Source organism: Megalopta genalis, unplaced genomic scaffold, assembly GCF_051020955.1.
Source record: "Megalopta genalis isolate 19385.01 unplaced genomic scaffold, iyMegGena1_principal scaffold0043, whole genome shotgun sequence".
Lineage (NCBI taxonomy): Eukaryota > Metazoa > Arthropoda > Insecta > Hymenoptera > Halictidae > Megalopta > Megalopta genalis.
The window spans coordinates 792,926-813,104 of record NW_027476112.1 but is presented as its reverse complement, the minus strand read 5'-3'; the positions used below and the strand labels follow the sequence as shown (position 1 = coordinate 813,104).

Here is a 20,179-nt window from a genome sequence, read left to right as displayed (position 1 = left end):
CATCGTAAAACTCACACCAACAGATCAGTACGGTCCACAGACATAGCCTCACCGTAAGACGGCCGGACTGACGGAGAAGTGTTGTTCTGAACTACATCTGACCGTTACCAGACCGGATGACGAGGTCCTAACCTCGCTATTAAACTAAAAGAAGAATGGATTCTACTCAGCTACATCGGAAGCTAGGCTTCCGAATACGTGCGTTGTGATTACAGAGCCCTCTTATGACAAACTGCGTATTGCATTTAACGTTAATTTCTTGGTCTGTGAAATGTATGGACACTGCACGTAATTTTCTTTCCTTTTTTAAAATAATATTGCAAGTACTGAAACATGTATAATAAGTTATGATACCTAAAGCTCATACAATTTTCGAAGTTTAGTATTTACCTAGAACTGATTGCATCAAATTAGATCTAATTAGATCAGTGCACAGAAATCGACACACGGTAACTAGATGAGTGATCAGAAATTGGCACATGGTAATTAGAAAAGGCTCAGTTACTGACACATAGTAATTAACTTTTCATTTTTTAAGAGCGCAGTAATTCGATCGAAAACTGATTTTTATATTAGATTTTGTTAATTATTTTGTGTTCTTTATATATTTTGGTTATCATAAAATTTGTATTTATATTATATAATAGACATCAATGTTAGAGGTGTGCGAGTACGGATCAGGACGGGATCTTGAAACTTTCGGGTTTTCCGAAAATGTTTAGGACTTCTTAAAATACTGGGAGCGCGTCTTTTTTTTAATACGGTCCTAGTTAAAGATTTTTGATTTCCATTGTTGCAGTTTATTTTGCAAAATTTTATATTTTTTAACAAACCAGAAAAGTAAGATATGTATAGTTTGATTTAAAATCCTCTACGTATGACAGTATGTAATAGAGCTTGGTTCTCTCGATTGCAACGATATTTCCAATTGTTGAAAACATCTTTTCGCTAGTCAATTTTGTACTAGGTACGGCGATGTGTCGTTTTGTAATAATTGGTAGCATAGAAAATCGAATGTTTTCAGGAATCTTGAATATTGTCGTCCCGATCTCGTCCCGACCCGATACACATCTTCTCATCCCGTTCCAAGCATCGGGTTTCGGGAAATCCCGAGTTCACGCACACCTCTAATCAACATATATTTTAAATATTTTAAGAATTGCGATATGAGTTAAAAAAACCATTTAATTTGTCGAAAACTTAGGACGACACTTTAATGAACACAGTAAATAACCCATTTACCTTAGTAAATAAATATAGAAAAGAAAGAATATTGCACCGAGTGGCAGACCAAAAAAATTAACAGTACAAAAACATGAAATTCTTAGGATTATTAAAAAGAAGCCAGATATAAGTGCGTCTGAGATTGTATCAAAAGTCCAGGAACGAAATAAAAATCAAATGCATACAAGAACGATTCAAATTACATTGGGCAGGATTTAAAAGCAAAATTGTGAGGAAGCAACCGTACATCAGTGAAGTGAATAAAACAAAGAGAGTGGAATTTGCGAAGCAAATCTCTCTCTGAGTCGGAGAATTAGTGTTTATAGACGTAATAAAATGGGTAAACACTTGAATTTTGACATATGAAAAGAAAATTAGCAAAAAAGTGCGGGTTAATTAGGAATGGGAATGACATACTATTTTTAATGGGATAACGATTCGAAACTTGCGGCTGATATGGTACGTCAATGACTTTTATGTAATACTATATGACTCCTATCGAGATCCATCCATGTAAATCAGGGATTGAAATTATCGAGCATGCAGCATTATTAGTAGGCGTAGCCTCGCGCTACACTTGCGTCTACTTGAACATACTCGAACGACAGTGCTCGATAAGACATTCTGCAAGTCAGACGTTTGTTTCATGTCACCACACTTCTATATATGTATTTGTTGTTTGTAAGGAATTTATATGTTACGACCAACCTATTCACGAAAAAGCCTACGCAAGGAGTGAGGACAAGCGACGCATGTGCGAGAGTCCCGCACAGCGACGTGGCGCGTCTAGCGGGTGAAAAAGTTATAATGTTCAAAATTATTAATGTTATTAATGTTTCAAAATTATAACGTAATTGTATAGCTTTGGAAGTTGAGTTGAGAAAGTTGAGGAACCAACCTACAGTGGATTTTCCTTAGATGGAAAAGTACTTGAGCGATTTATGGAATGCTTTTTAGAAATTGCGGTCTTTCGCGGACAATTCATCAAATCCTTATCGGTTAAGGATAAGGATCTGGCGAACATTTGAATTTCTCAAGGAATTATAATTACAAAGTAATTCAATTACAATGTAATTCGAAATTGAGATCGCCATTTAATTAAAATACAAGGTGATTTGTAATTCAATAGGAGTATAATTACAAAATACTAAGTATTTCAATTACATTAATTACGAATTACAATGTACTTAATAAATAAATTAAAATATTATTAATAACTACGACGTAATTATTATTTATTGGACACGGTGTACCGCATGAATAATAAATACTTAACAATTAAATGATAATTAATAAGTAACAATTGAAATCGTATTCGTAATTAATAAACATATTTTATTATTTCAAATAATTTGTTTATATCTATATAAATAATAAGTAATTATTTTTCTCTTTCATTTAAACTTTCAAACAACAAATAATTATACATACATATATATTATATTGTATTTCAATTACACTCGTGATTAAAATAATTCGTAATTGAATCAACATTCTAAATACATTCGAGAGGCCAATCATTCCCACGTTATCGCGACTGTGAACACTCTCCACTCATACAGGATTGTATACGCCTATCTTGAAATGTGATTGGTTTCTTGAAAATTCGTTCAATTCCTTCTTGAGTGGTACCACTTATTACGTTTGCATAGGTCATTTTGCTTATGTTTGCATAAGTGCATGGTAGTTCTAGGTAGTTTTTCACTTACTACTGAGGGGGGTTGGGGGCTCCCCTTGACATGCCGAAAAAATTCAAAGTCGAACGAGTCACATGGATCGTAATCTAATCCGGGCTTGAATATGGGACAACAGGTACAAAATACATAATGCACAGATGAAACATCCTTCTTTTTGTTTATTTTTAAATAAAATTTGCATAAATGTGTTTGTAAGATTTTTCTGATTAAAATAAGAACAAACATAGTATGTATAAATCGACTCATCTCAATACTAATTTTTTACCTTAAATTACAAAAACAAAAATGTTTATGTTGTCGTTTTATTGGTTGGAATAAAAAAAATTAAGTAAATATTAATATGAAAAGTATATTTATATTTTTTATAAAATTTGTAATTTTATAAGATATAATCTTACAAAAATTATATTGTATTTGATCTTAATTTATAATCACAAAAACCTCACAATTACAGTGGGAAAAATTTTACAATTACCGTTAAGAAAAAATAAGAAATAAAAAAGTGTCGTATTACATAATAATTATATCCATCCTTTATTTGCTGTCTACTTTTGCGTTTGTCGAAGTTGTATTAATATTTTTATTAATAATAAGGTAAAATAACTGGAAAATGATTAAATTAATCGATTAATCATAAACACGTCATTCGGTGCAAACCGAGCCGCATTAGAGAGCAGACGAAAAATACGTCGACGTAGTATGCAGTGATTTAACCTAAAAATTTTTAACTTCTTAACAACAGATTGCTAACCTCAAAAAATATGTAATTAAATATAATTACTTAAAACAGTTTCAAAGTTTTGTTCATACTTACCAACTGATGAACGATGGCATTTTAAAATTTTGAGAAAGATTTGATCCATTTTGTATAACAGGCCATATGTTAGAGAATTTTTTCAGATTTTTCGATCGTAAAATGTGATCACAAAAAAATAGAGAACGAAAAAACAAAACGGAAAGTTGCAAATTTTTCGGAAATGACAAATCTTGTCTTCGCCATTTTAATTCTATCGGAGGATATTGCCGAAAGCAGCAATCTCTGATGTTGTCAGCAATCTTTGCCAGATTTTTTGTGGGAGTGAAACAATGTTATAAAAAATAGAAACCAAACTTTCGATTATTTAACTAGGAACACGAAATTCAAGATATGAAACTATGATATGCGTGATATACAAAATCTTCGTTATGATTACAACGTCGTTGGTTGATGGAACGAGCGAGATACGAGTCTTTTGAACGTTGTGCGAGCGCCGATGAGGCTAATTTTGTTCATAAGTATTGCTCTTTCTCAATTTTTTTCAAAATTGAGTTCTTAATGTTTTAAATATATTTCGGATAAAGATATAGGCAAAAGTAATTTTTGAGCATTTTTTATTCCATCGTTTACCCGAATGTATATACTTCTTATTACAGTTTTATTTCACATTCTTTATATTAAATAGATACATGTGACTCCCATTAATATTCGGACACGATATTATTAGAAAAATTATTACTCCCTTTTATTGTTTATGGTAGTATTATTGAATCGTTTCCTCATATAATAAAGCACTTCTTAAAGTAAGTAGAAAAATAAATTTTGTTTATTTATTGCACATGTTCTTTTGTATAATAAGCGATAAACAAGATTGTGACAGAATTTAACGTCGCAAAAATATTCGGACACAACATCTTAGATGCCAGAGTAAAATATTGTATTACATTGACGACGCCGCTAACACATATTGTTTATAAATAAATAAAAATTCGTTGTAAGAACTCGGTACCACAGAAATTATTGGTGATATCAGACGCTTTACTTGTGAAAATGGAATGAAAAGGAAGAAATACGTCTTTTGAAATCCGACAATTGGTTATTTATCACAAGGGAATGGGATCTTTTAACAATAAAGCAGAATTAATGGAAACAATCACGAAAATATGATCAGAAATTCCGACTGAATTTATGCCACACAGATGCAATGCAGTCCTCAAATCCAAGGGTTATCCAACATCTTATTAGACTGTTATGTGAAAACTACAGTCAATGATACATCGCTGTTTTTCATTAAAAGTGATTATATAACTTAAGCGGCGTATGTTTCTATGCATTCATAGGTACCGAACAATTCTATCAGAAGCTTATACTATTTCTTTCGTCCTTTCCTAATTCGATGGGATCTCGATGTTGCGGGCCATCCTTGTCCTGCTCGCCTCTAGCGTACACATGTTCGTATCTATTGTCTCGAGTCGTCTGTAAGTCATTCCTCTGACGGCTTGATTCTTATCGTCGGAGACCCTAAACGAGAAAGCCACTTGAAGGTGCCATAAAATAGTATTCCCTGCAATTGCTGTCAAGGACGGAAGGACTGTCCTGAAACTATACTTATCGTAAACGAGAATTTCGAAGCATTGCACAGCATATGGTGTATCTCGACGTATTTCGTTTCTTTTTTATGAAACCATTTCTAAATAAACCATAGACCTTTCCTAATATATTAAAGAATTTTGTCAGCTTCTTTTTTGAAGAAAATTGTGGTTCAAAATAATGAGGAAGAAAAATAATTGATATGTTTCTTTTTCGCAGGAATAGAGAAAAGACTGTTCCTCAATACATAATCTATTGCAATCAGTGTTTTAAATTTTTCAGATTTTCTGGTAGGGTTTGATCGTATATTTATTAGTCTACTTGGACTAAATGATATTAACGAAACTAAGGGAATCGTGAAAATAATATAAAATTTCGAGTTACTGCAGTAGCTGTGTGTGTGTGCAATGTAATTTAAGTTATAATTTTTTCCATAATTTAAATATTTAATCTTTTTAACTTACTTCTAATAAACGAATTTTATTATGTCTGACGGTGCATTATTTTTTTATACAATATTAATCGATCTCGTAGTAATATGACTGAAACTTTTGGATCGATTAAATATATGTACTACTCGATTAAAATTTATATATATTTAACATTTTCAACTATTTCATCATAAACACTGTACGATATTTTTGCAATATAATTTATGCTGAAATTCATTTGCATCTTGTAATTGCGAAACAAATGACAACCCAGCAGAGTTGTACATTATTTAGATAATAAATTATAGAAACGTTACGAACAAAAGATACTTCTTCATCTTTATGCAATATTGGAGGGTCCTAATAAAATAAGTATCTTTATTCGACGTGTTTGAAATAAATAATTTTATTAGTCGATAATTTGTCCGACAAATAAAAATGCCACTTAATTATCAACACGTAACTACATTGTTCCAGAATAAAAACAAATCAATATTCATAGAATCGTTTTTCAAATAAAGATAGGAAAGTGTCGAATATGTGGATGCTTGGTCTCAAGTCTCCGATTATATGCTTCCTAGTTTTCATTTCGGGATAATACAGTATCTAACAAAAAGATAGCATACTTTAAAACTAATGTAATTTTTATTTATGTAACATTACAACTAAAATACTGTTTCTATATAAATTTGCAAAATACCACTATAAACATAGTCAAATGAAATAAAATTGCATTTCGCAAGTGTAAACAATTTTATTTGAAAAAAGAGAATTTTTATGGAAATACAGTCGGACAAAATGTTAGCACACTTAACTAAAAGTTATGTATGTCAATAAATCAAGGAATAATATTGAGTGCCTAATGTTTTGTGGCTCCATCTTTCCACATTTATTAACAGTCGTCATTATCTACGAAGTTTCTTTATTAGTTGTTTGCTCTAATTGCTTCTTATCATCTTAAATACATTTTTGTCATTCGGCAATGTTTTCACGTTATCTGCCATTTGCATAATGCATGGTTATGACTTTCGCAACAATTTTCAACGATGTGACCTTGCTGATCAATCCACGAGAAAAAAATTCGCGGCATCACCCTGTTGAAAAATATGTACAGGATATTCCTGAAACTATCTACAAGCGGGCACCGGGTTATTCTTCATAAAAAAGAAATAAAAATGATATAGAGTGACTTCTTTTTTCTTTAGGATTTCGTTTTCGAGAAAACCAAGTTTTAAACCTTGCTTTGTACATACGCTTGTCCGGCTATAAGCGATGTACATCGCTTAGCAAATTTTCAATCTCGATTTTCTCGAAAACTAAATCCTAAACAAAAAAATATTATTCTACACTTTTTTCATGTTTTTTTTATTCGGAATTACGTGGTGCCGCAACATAATTCTTAGTGAAATATGCCATCATTTTTTTCTAAGTAAAATTGTTTAAACTGGCGTAACGTAATTTTATTTCATTTGTGTATGTTCATAACAGTAATTTACAAATCTGTATAGTATTAGAATCTTGGTTATTACCTTAAATAAATCTAAATTACGTTAATTTTAAAGTGTACTATCTATATTCGTCCGGCACTGTAGCCCGTTGAGTTTCTTCTTCTTTGAGCTTCTTCACATGTCGCGAAGTAAAGATATTTTTCTACCAGAAAGTATCAGTGCACATTTCATTTTACATCCATTTCCAATACATACATTTTTTATTCAAAGCGTATTTATTCGTGGCGTTGAATATAATTTTCATCTTTTATCTTTATCTTTATACGAAGGCTACGAATAGATTTACGGATAACTTTTGCCAGAATTTTGAAGATTCAAACTTTTACAATCTTGAATATACCTTCATAAAGCAGGGATTGAAAACAATTATGACATCAGTTTCAGTTCGGGAAAGAATTATGGAGAATCCAAAAATTCTCATCAAACAGTTTCCATTGTTTAATGATGGAAATAAACAAAAATCAATACCGCGTATCCAATTAAATAATGATATTTTATTCGAAGTATGCACACGTGCTATTTTATGTCCTTTATATCCGTTTATGTAACTGCGACAAGCTGACTAGAACGCGCTGTTTGACCGATCAACTGAAACAAAAATCTCAACGCACACAAAATAACTGCCGAGGAGCGACGATGTCTCTGGACACCAAGGAGAACTGTAATAGTTGAATGCCGACATTTAAAATCGATATTATGTATATAGGTCCATAACTGTTAATTTTCAGTTCTCTATGATAGCCAGATAGGATTAGTGTGTCCATTACTTACTGTGCCCATTAAAGTGGCGTCCGAAGTTTTCGATAAATTATATGGTTTTCTTTATCTATGGTGTACTTCGTAAAAAACATTTAAAATATATATTGATGTCTTTTACATAAATACGAATTTTATTATAATTGAAATATATAGGGAACACAAAATATTTAACAAAATATAAATAGTAGTTTTCGATCGAGTTACTGTGCCTAGTAAGAATGAAAAGTTTACTACTGCGTGCTATTTACTGAGCCTTTTCTAGTTATCATCTGCACACTCATCTAATTACTATGTGTCAATCTCTGTGCACTGATCTAATCACTGTAAAGAGTGCTAGGTAAATACTAAACTTCGAAAATTTTATGAGCTTTGGGTATCATAATTTATTACACATGTTCAGTACAATCACGTATAGCGTATACACATTTCGCGGACAAAAAAAGTAATCTTAAATGTAACACGTAGTTTGCTATAAGAGGGCTCAGTCTAGACTGTTTTTCTGCAATTTGGTAGAGTTTTTTGAATATAATAATTTATTTTTTTGTTTTGGAAAGCATGATTTTTGTATTTTTTTATCTTTATTTGCAAAGTGATTCGTAAGTTTTTTAACAAAATCAGGAAAGAAGGAAATTCTGCGACTGGAAGAAAAACACTGCATGTCACATATTTTCACTTTCGAGATGTTTGTCCTTTAAAGTTCTGGCCACCAATTCCTTTCTTGGTTTTCCATTTATTGAGCTCATCGTATTTGCATAAACTGAAATTTCTTGAAATTGTAACATGTTGTGGTATTCTCTACAGTCACTGAATTATGCCGCGAGATCTAGGACGCTCGGAGCGTGGGCTGAGTCGAATGGTGGCGGCCCTGAGCAACGGCGGGTGCGCGTAGGGTTTGTGCGTCGTGCCGAGCCGTGAGTCTGGGGAGTGGGGAATGCCTCGCTTCTGGCTGAGGAAGCGATCTGCCGAGAACGAGGATCATTGTCGCGTAGACCGTAGCATTGGGTGTTTGGAAGAAATAATTGTAACTGTGATAATTCGAGCCGAGATTAATTCATATGGAATGAAGGAAGATAGCCGCTAAAGACCATAGGGCAGCAGGCGAAATAATAAAGGACAGTGCTGGCAACAACTGGCAGCGACCGTTCCAAAGATATGTCAAGACTAGTGACCGGCCGGGAGCCGCATTCGTAACTGGGAATTTCTGATCGGTTTTTCGGTAAGTCTCATTATCAGTAAGAATTTCTTCATTTACATTTCGATGGCTCGGACACCTTCTCTCGGCTGGCCTAATTATTCGCCAGTGCGAATTATTACACGCACGTGCGTTACGCATATGGCGTCTCGAGGAAGCTTGCGAAACTGGAAGCACTTGTTTTCCACGTGGGAAATCGGTTCTTGCGGATATATGGCGTCGCGGCCATATTTTAGGTAGAATATCACTGTGACACGATCTTAGGGACTATTTGCGACCGTCTCGAATATTTTATAGCGACTCCTATTAATATTCGGACTACTTTTAAAACGCCATAACTTGCTTAGAACTGGACTGAACAACTTGAATTTTGTTATTGCTTAGAATGATTAAAGAAAATAATATATGACGAAATATATATAACGAAGATTTAAGAAATGCATTTCGTACATCTCGGTAATTTATATGCATGTTGAAAATTTCAGCGGAATCGGTTGACTTTGGTATAAGCGGTAAACAATTAAAGATCGCAAAAATCGCAGTTTTGTCCTGATTTTTAATATTTCTGTCCAATAATTGTGAGAAAGTTGCTGTTTTAAAATTTGTTTAATGCTCGTAACTATGACCTTGCGTTAACTGATTTCGATGAAATTTTCGGCATGCATGTAACTTATCGAGATCTACTATACGTATTTTTTTTAATTTTCGTTATAGACTTAGAAAAGTTAAAAAACGAGAGTTTTTTAGTTTGTAACTGGTAGGTTTATTTTAAGTGCTCACCTTTTCCCACCTCTTCATACACTGCGTTCCACTCTCTTTTCTTACGATGTTTCTAATATATTTTCTTTGCAATATGTAAGCTTATTTTCTAATAAAATGTCGCTTTATGGGCATGTCTTGTATTTATTTCTTTATTTCTAGATATCTGAAACTGTTTCTTAAATTGTTTAACGTAAGTATTGTATAACATACTGTGTAGCGTACCTGATTATACATTCACTTCAGGTTGATCCTCTATAACTTGAGATATTATTTTATTGTCGTTAAGAATATGAAATCCTTTATCATTTCCATATTTTTAATCACATTTTCTATATCGCACTCTACGCAGTGCGAAATGCACCTTGCGACATTATGCATATAACTTTGTGATTACGGTTTGTTCGCTATCTGATCTTTCATGCAAAGATGAATTACTTTCACCCACTTTTAGAAGCTGTTATTCATTTTTATTCCTCTATTCGTGTTTGCTGCATCATCTTCTTTGCATTTTAATATGTTATCTTTATAATTTTTTTATGATATATACAGTAAATCTACCAATGTTATATTTACGAGACAAGGAATTAATTGTTTCTGAAGCGTCTATTAATTTCAAATTTTTCTTCAATACAAAGCACCACTCTTTTTCTCTTTTCGTTTGATTTGTGTGAAGACGTAATGAGAATATAGTTTCTGGACGAATCACATAGATACAAGTAACTGAATTAAATCATTACTTATCTTACATTCTATGCAGGAAGACTATGCTAGAATTTCTAACTAAGAAACAAAAACAGTGTTTTGTATAATGGGTATGTCGCGTAGACTGGAGTTGGATAAGAGGAGCATCGTTCCTGACATCCAATTGTTGGTAACGGGTTACTATGTTGGATAAACATAGTCCAGATAAACGGTGTTTTACTAGTTCTTGTACTAGTTCTTCTATCATTAGTATTTATTTAAGATCGATGTCGTTTTTAAATCTCTATTTTATACGATTTTATGATTTGTTTATAGTATGTATTTCTTTTTTTGTTGCAACTTGAATGTCCAAATTATATATAATATATATTATATATTATCAAATATTTCAAGATTTAATGAAAAGTATTTATTTAATATAATGTTTTACAAGTACTGTATAAATAAGGATTCGGACCTTATTTAAGGTCCTATGCATATAAACTGTGAATCGTTTAATAGAGTTCGATGATGTACCTGCGCTGTTGTCTGTTTTTGAGTTGAAGTAAATTACCTCTCAGATGTTACACCAACAGAACTTTTATGATTTTCATTATTTTTATCGGTTTCTTTGCTTTTGTTACATGCTCCACTGCCATTAGCTTTATCTGTTTTTTCTGCTTCTTCTTCAACGCTACTACTATTGTCAATAACTATTATCTTGTCATTATTAAAGGGTTTTACCGGTCTATTAGCGAATAATGTTTGCATCTATAAAATAGCATGCGATTATCCAATCTGTCAAATGTAATAGTATATTATCATTTTTAAATGAGTTTGTTTGCAAGTATACATATACTTCTGTCTTTTCTTTTTGTGCTTCCTCCTTTCTCTTATCACAATAATTTTTAATTTCTTTCCTGATATTTCCAATATCTGCAGTTGTTCCACTAGTTTCCAAACATGGCACAAGTTCTTTTATTTCACGGCTATATGTAAAGAATTAATAGTAACAATACAATCGAGCTTATAATGGCAAATCAATATTTTGAAATATTACATTGTATATGCTTTACCTGTGTAGGTTATTAAAAGCGTTAGTCTTATTTTTGTTAACAAATTTACCTAATGCTTTATTTAGATCATTCACTGTTAGTATTGTTCATAGGTTTTTATTTTCATCCAAACTGAAGTGTCTTCTTAGTTTTGCTTGTATATGGTTTCCACAAAACCTTAATTCTCCTAATTAAAAAACCAAACAAATTTTACCTTCGAGCACCTTGTAGAATATCGCAATCTTTGTTTACCTCAGTATAGCCCATAATGTCAGCCGTATCCTGGAGTTAATCACTAATACCGTCAAAATCAAACGACGATCGCTTCTTACCGGAACTTCTTGTTTTACAGAATATTTAATAATATTTATTTGACAGCACACACTTAAAAAAGTCACGAAGATAATTATATGTATGTATTCGTGTCTGTGTATGTACAACGATGTTGTTGTGATCTAAAGTATTTATTTAAATATAATGTTTTACTATATAAACAAGGATTCGGACCTGAACAAACTAATTTGGATCGTTGGTTTCCAAACAATTCTTTGCAAATATTATCTTTCATTTCTTTTTTAATTTATACTTTTTTAATTATAATCCTATTCTACTGTTATTATTATTATCATTATGTATATGTATTTTTAAGACTATTATATTCTTACAATAAGTGGTCTAATTTCCTCCCTATCCGCCTATCTTATCCGTTATGTTTTTGTCCGTGATTACTTATCCAACCCTTTTTCTCGACACTGTTTCCTCTGGTTCGGTTTGGATTTCTTGGTTTTTGGTCTTTTCGACCCTGGTCTGGGTAGCTCTTCCCGTGCATGTTTTTCTTTATCCCGATTTGAAATTTTTAGAAAAATACATCTTCCTGTCATGGTTATGTTAAATATGTTATGTTAAATTATGTTCAATTAAATAATCTTAGCAGACCTCCGTTTGCGTAGATGCCTCAGTGAACATTCTGGTAATAAATGTTGGTTGTTCAAACTACTACGTTCAATTGGCTCTAACTATTTATGACGATGATTTATGGATTATATGTGTTTTTCTTTTTATATATGTGCGTGTGTTGCTATTAACGGTCATGATGCTACCACTGAGTGACCACATCAATGGCCTTGCAATTTTTTAATTGCTGTAATGTCTCTAGTTACATTTCGAAATATATATTCTTCGATGCATTCTCGGCATCGACTAGCGTTTGATGTTTCCAGGATTACAGAACCATATCCTTCACAATGACAATCTGCCTCACTTATGTGGTTTCCTGCGATGGTATGCCAGCAGCCTTCAGGAAATAATTCTCTTTCTTCTGCTGCCACTCGAGACCAACATTTTTCACACAATTTGTATTCTTCAGCTTCAAACACGAGTTGCATTTTCCTTATACATTGGCATATTAAGAGATCCTCGTGCACCTCTGGATAACACTGTCCGACACGATTTTTGGGTTCCTATAGCCACTATGAAATTCTTGTAGAGCTTCACTCCCTGAACAAGAATCCGAAAACCGAATTCCTCCATCACCCTCAGTTTTTTAAATAAACGAACTTTTGTAAAAACCCAAAATTTTCGACAAAAATGAGGTATTGCATGGAAAGTACAAACGTTAGAAAGTTCTAATTGGTGTTAAAAGATAAAGGAGAGCTTCCCGAATATAGTGGCATGCAATTTATTAATTGTTTCTGGTCCTAAATAGCAATAAATTAATGTCAAAGTTTAAAAAAGTGTCGACGTGAGCAGTTTCTGCGCAATATTTTTGTATTTTTACGAAAAGTTTTTTGTTCGGCACGAAGACTCTACCCAGGATCGGTTCTGTAGACATTTCTGAAGAAGAAACGGCCCGATGAAAGTGTTGGAACGATATACATTTCGAGTAGATCGAGAAATTGTTCGATGGCAACATGTACACGACGTTTTGCCGCCATGAGCTTCGCTGCTCACTTCTCTCTGTCCGACAGGGCCGAAGCTACGCGTAATCAACACCGATGGAGGGATCCAATGGGGCACCCACTTTTCGTAAATAATATTTGAATTTTTTTTAGTACTTCAATGTTCTGTTTCTTTTTTACATATTTCTGTGGATAATAATCACCAAACTGTGATATATTTCACACAAAAAATCACACCAGAGTATTTGGAGTTGGTAACGAAAGTGTTCTAACACTAGTATAATTTTGGCTTCTACGCCATATAATTTAATAAATATTTAAATATATATTTAACGATATGTTTCAAGAAGTTTAACGTTTTGAAAATGATTATTTATTCATGATCGAATTATCGTTATAATTCAAATGATAACTGTATACATGATATACTTGTAATTCGAACAAATTCAGAATAAAATGAATATTTCTTGTTCATTATTTTTCTTTTATTATTTCTCCATTTTTAATTTATGATTCACAGTTTGGTGATTATTATCCATAAAAATATGTAAAAGAAGACAGCACATTGAAGTACTAAACAAAATGGCACGCCCCACACGCTAAGTGGGTGCCCCATTGGATCCCTCCATCGGTGTTGATTACCCATAGCCTCGGCCCTGTCGGACAGAGAGAAGTGAGCAGCGAAGCTCATGGCGGCAAAACGTCGTGTACATGTTGCCATCGAACAATTTCTCGATCTACTCGAAATGTATATCGTTCCAACACTTTCATCGGGCCGTTTCTTCTTCAGAAATGTCTACAGAATCCGATCCTGGGTAGAGTTTTCGTGCCGAACAAAAAACTTTTCATAAAAATACAAAAATATTGCGCAGAAACTGCTCACGTCGACACTTTTTTAAACTTTGACATTAATTTATTGCTATTTAGGACCAGAAACAATTAATAAATTGCATGCCACTATATTCGGGAAGCTCTCCTTTATCTTTTAACATCAATTAGAACTTTCTAACGTTTGTACTTTCCATGCAATACCTCATTTTTGTCGAAAATTTTGGGTTTTTACAAAAGTTCGTTTATTTAAAAAACTGAGGGTGATGGAGGAATTTAGTTTTCGGATTCTTGTTCAGGGAGTGAAGCTCTACAAGAATTTCATAGTGACTATAGGAACCCAGAAAAAAAGTTTGATTTTGTCGGGCAGTGTAATCAGCGGGATTTACTTCATCCTGAAAGTGATTCCAATTTTTAATTTGTGTCGGACGAACTATCGAAGACGAAGGAGTGTTTTAATTTATTCTGATGTTTCGCGATTAGGTGTCCGGTCGCATCTGTTTTTAAGATTGCATTATTTATATCCGACATCTACTATCTCGTATGGCCCGATGTAACGTGGATCGAATTTACTTGTTTCAGATTCTTTTTACACATGGACGTATTACTCCACCATAAGCTATGTCGGATTAGCTCACTTATCGTAATATAGCTTGTTACGTAATCAAATAAGATCCAAAAGTCGGCCTATTCTTTTCGGAGGGGAACGCACTACTGGCTGTTTCGTGGTTTTCCCGAAGATTAATTCGTAGGGTGTGAAATTCGTAGCTTCGTGAACGGAGGTATTTATATGAAATCATGGCAAATGGTAAGTAGAGGTCCCATTCTTCATATGACTCGATGTGTTGTTTTAGATATTCTGTTAATACAATATATGGCTCCTTTTTAACGACCCATCTCGGCAACATGTAGCATTAGTTTCCCAAGAAACTAATGCTTACATCTATCGAAATGGATTTTGCTGTCCCACGTATTGCAATGAAATGACTCGCGGACGCGTCAGCTATTATCATGGCTTTAATATCTGATAAAGCAACTGCTAACCAATACTTTTTTAAATTTTCTCGCATAGTTAAAATGTAGCGATTTCCATTGATTGTTTTTGGAAGTAGTCCAAATGTGTCGATGGCAAGTTCGTCAAAAGGTTCCAGAGATATTGATATTTTTCTTTTAACCCTTTCGGTACGGAGGACCTGGCCGCGGTTATACATTCGTGGAACGAGGAAGTTTTCCGCGAGAGTGGTTGCACTGTCCGACAGCGTAAGTCGCGAAAACATGTTTTGCGGCATTCATAGAAATCTCGAGCGTGATTGACACTAAACTTTTCATTCCGACCGCGACATCGGTGACTGACGCGGAATTTAACGTGTTTGAAAAACATTTCTAAAATGTTTACACTGCTTTGTCGTAACTTAAACCAATCCTCGGCAGAAAACCGATTTCGACGGAATCTTATCTCGCGGGTCAGACGGAAGGACGGACAAAACAGGCATGGCGCTTAACGTTTTAAAATCATATCTTTTTCTTTACAGTACATTAATTAAAGTAAATGGCATTGATATAAATAATATGGTCCAATATCACAAAATTAAAATAAAGAACAAAACTAATAGTGTAACATAATAAATAATAAAACTAATAGTGAAATATAATCAACGACAAAATTAATAGTGTAACTTGGTGTGTTAGTTTTCGAAACAAGGGGAAACGCGCAAGCCCACATTACATTGTTCGCACTGATACTTGGATTCACGTCTCACACCACCGACTGATATATCGAAGGAAAATGTCCCCCTGTGAGCCTTGTGGGATAATTACTTCTTGACTTGCTGCACCGATGATATTCATGATTCTTGTGTGTTATTTTTCTAATATTTCCTTAATCAACTGAAGGTGAAATTTCGCCATTGAGATTTGTTTTTTTGTGGTGTGCTTATATAGGCAGTATGCGTTCCACACGCAAATGTCGATCAAGTGGAAAAAGAGAGTATTTGCGATACCACTTTAAACTTTTGCGAGTTGCATCGATAGTAATTATCACCATATCTGATTTATCGATTGTACCCATTGAAGAGTTATAATCTATTACGCATTTGGGCTTTAGAATAATTTCATTTTTTCTTGACTTCTTAGGTACTTCTGCAAATTCTGCGGTATGGATAGTGTGAGAAGCATATCAAATTTCTTTCTATCAAACCATTTCATTGCAAACAGATTTTCAGATGAGCGGAATACTGCCTCTTCTTTTTTCAATTTATCAGTTATTTTAAGCATCTCTTTCCGTCTTCTTTGCACAGTGCCACAAGCGTTCGTACTTTTTTCGTGGAGTAGGTTGAACAATATGGGACTGGAAAACCAGTTGTCCAGATAAATAGTATGGCCTTTGTTTAGAAAAGGTTGCAAAAGCGACATTACAATGTTCCCTGGCTTTCCAATATATTGATATTCGGTAGCTACAGTAGCACTAGCCCCACAATAAATGATTATATCTTGGATATAATCCGTCTTGCAGTCACAAAGTAGGAATGATTTTGTATCAAACCTACTCCTTTTCGAGGGAATATATTGTTTAAACGAGAGACGGCCTTTGTAGAGGAGTAGACTTTCGTCTATACATAACCGCTGGTATGGCTGAAATGCATTGATAAAAAGATGTTCGTAGCATTTCCACTACTTCATTTATTTTGTGTAAACGATCGGCAGTGTGGCCGACTATGTCCGTAAAATGCAACATTTTCAATAATGAAAAGTAGCGATCTCTACTCATAATTTTACTGAAAATATCGCTTCGGAGAATCTTATCTTTAGACCAATATTCATTTAAGGATAACTTTTTGGTTCGCGTCATTAATAACGACGCAGCAATAAAACAGTATAATACATTCACTTCCATCCCTTCTGAAGCGTTCAAGTGATCTCTTTTGAGCTGTCGACACCGGTAATAGTTTGTTTTTTTCACAATAAATTTAACTAAATCTTTAGAAAAAAGCAGTCTGAAGCAACCCAAAATTCTCGACGAACGATTTAAATTGTTCCCTACTACTCCCGAAGGATGTGGCGTAAAATCATGAATTTTTGGACTAAGCTTCTTTGATGTCCATTTGATGCTAGAAGGAGTATCAATTCGTACTTCAGGCTCTTCTGCTTCTTCAGATACCGAGGTGCTAAGTACACGTGCTCGATTGTTCCTCGTTTTGCGAAATGCTAAATTATATTGATTTTCTTCATCAGAATCTCTTTTGGAATCAATGATTTCCTTTATTCATTGTTCTCTTTTCAAGCGTTTTACACTCATCCTGAAGGGAACTAAATTCAAATTGTAAGTTATACATAAAAAAAATTAACGATATAAGCAAACATTCCAATTTGTTTTTCGTAGCTTATCTATATATTATAAAACATATATAATTAAGGCACGCTGTTGACTGTTACTAATTATATATTATAATGGAACGATTAGAACAGCCGGGAATTTTAAACACAGGATAGTAAAGTAATGTGTACTATAGAGAGTAATCATACCCACATAACTTTCCGTTGGTGCTGTTCACGGTGTCCACATAAAGTGCCCACATAACTTTCCGTGGATGCCGCCAATAGGCGGCGGTAGTACCGAAAGGGTTAATTGATTTAAGGTTTCCGTTACACCCTTGTGACCTGCGATTAATCTACTGCAAGCTTCTTCTATTAATTTTCATCGAATTTCATCTGCTGGTGTGACAATGTTATTCGTGTTCGTAGGTTGTGGCAAAACTGGGCTAATATCTGGTTCGTCTCCATCAGTTGAACTGCTGTTCTCCTGGGATTTAGATTCGCAATCAGGTATAGACTAAGTTATACTTGGTTCACTGATCTTGGCAGGTGAGATTATTGGTAGATGTAATGGCGTAGATGAGGCTCCTGGGAGATTGTAGATGTGTGGTGTTTGCATCATTGTTTCTTCTAATCTTGGCTTCGCTGTTATCACAGTTTCATCTATTGAATTGCGTTTGCAAAAGATGCTTGGGTCGTCGATTTGGTTATTTGGCTATTTGGGCGTTTGGCTCTCATCGAGAGTGTGGGTTGTGGATGTCTTAAATGAATTTAACACTGTCTTAAATTCCCACGTTTTCGACGTTATGTTCGACGTTCTTTTCCTGTGGCTGAATAATTATTCTTGAGCGAATTTAAAGTACGTGAAAGATAAGCTATGAAAAATATGTCAGGAATGTTCTTCGTATGTCACACTTCTAGTGAGCATTTTCTATGACTTCAATCAACTTTCTACTTGACATTATTAAAACCCCAGAGTAACCATGAGAAGAAAATAAAATAAAACATTTGTCTACAAACTCCTATTAAAATTTGGACGAAACACGCAATAGAAATTACAAAAATATTAGTTTGCATAATTGCCTAAGTATTCTCCATGTTTTTTATTATGTTGACTTATATGACTAGACATTTTCGGAATAATAGAGAATGTTACCTTTCATCTTTTGTAATACACTGGTTTATATACACTTGACTAAACCAATTTCACACTAACCGATGATTTTCGAAAAAGGATTTCATAATTTTGGTATTTTAAATAATGTTGTACACATAATAAATCATCTCATAGGTGTACTTTAAAAGTAGCTGAAAAAATTCTTTTTAATGATAATATAATAATTTAAATCTCTCTCTGTAGTTTCGGGAAAATACTCTTTATATTATACTATGTTGTAATACCACATAGTGTTTGTTTTAATTAGTTTTATTTAATCTGATCTTATTTTTATTAATAAATATTTAGCGTTATTTATGAAACTTACATTTGTAGGATAGTAATGGATAAATGCCAGCTGAAAACGTGATCATTTTTTTATATCATTATACTCGAGGTAGGAAAGTTAATTCTTAATTCTATCAATTCAAATGAATTCTGCAGTATTTATGGAGTATTTTTTGTTTCCAATAGATCATTTTGGACATATGTTGCACAATGTAGTCATCGAGACGAGTTTTTCTATTTTTTCGATCGGATGTACAATTTACACGTTTTTGTCCCGATGTCGCGTTCAGTGATGGTTCGTGAAAGAAATTATTCGTAATAAGACTTAATTCTGTTTGTACTATGCACAGTATTGAACTATAAGAATTATACATATATCTGTTTGAACTGTTCAAACGAACACGGTAACATACAGTGTATTTGTATGTATGATAATAAGTTTGCTCGAAAAAATTTGAACGCAAATTGTTATATTAAGTTTAATGTACAATTCATAACTCCTACTATCGTATAGTTTAAAGCTAACGAGAAGACTTTTGCGACGAACATGCCCGCACTGTTTATAGTCATCTCCTCGTCAAATCTGAATAGTGCATATAGCGGCATGAGTACGAATCATGCATAATTAAAGTGTGGATAGTAAAGTATTATTATACTACTTTCATGCTTACTATAGCGAAGACAACCTGCAAAATTGACATCAATTTTTTCATCACTTTTTTAAATCGTGGGTTTAAACATCAATGTAGAGTATTATCAGAATCTGAATCATAATGTTTTATGTGAAATATTATATAATAGAATGAACCATCTACATCTCACAGTTGTATGTATTTACGTAACCGGAGGATGAAGTTTTGGAAATATGTAGTACCCGGGAAGGCTCATAAAGTGCAGAAATAAGTTAAATGTTCGACAATTTCCAAAATTACTAGTTTGTTATTCTTCTCAAATTTCCAAATATGTTGCAAATGTATCTTTTCGTTGGGAAGGATGAATTGGAGGAAGGATTGGAAGGATGAATTGGATAGTGGACTGTAT

The 20,179-nt window shown here is 33.4% G+C and overlaps 2 long non-coding RNA genes across 2 annotated transcripts; one reads left to right on the top strand and one right to left on the bottom strand.

Annotated features, from left to right (window-relative positions):
* Window positions 1-4,275: 4,275 nt before the first annotated feature.
* LOC143261247 (uncharacterized) lies at window positions 4,276-8,231 on the bottom strand. Its single transcript, XR_013035423.1, has 2 exons — window positions 7,548-8,231; window positions 4,276-7,477 (listed from the first exon to the last, which is right to left on the bottom strand). It is a non-coding gene; the product is annotated as an uncharacterized LOC143261247 (long non-coding RNA).
* Window positions 8,232-8,845: 614 nt separating this feature from the next.
* LOC143261246 (uncharacterized) lies at window positions 8,846-18,018 on the top strand. The gene is made up of 2 exons (XR_013035422.1): window positions 8,846-9,182; window positions 14,965-18,018. It is a non-coding gene; the product is annotated as an uncharacterized LOC143261246 (long non-coding RNA).
* Window positions 18,019-20,179: the final 2,161 nt, after the last annotated feature.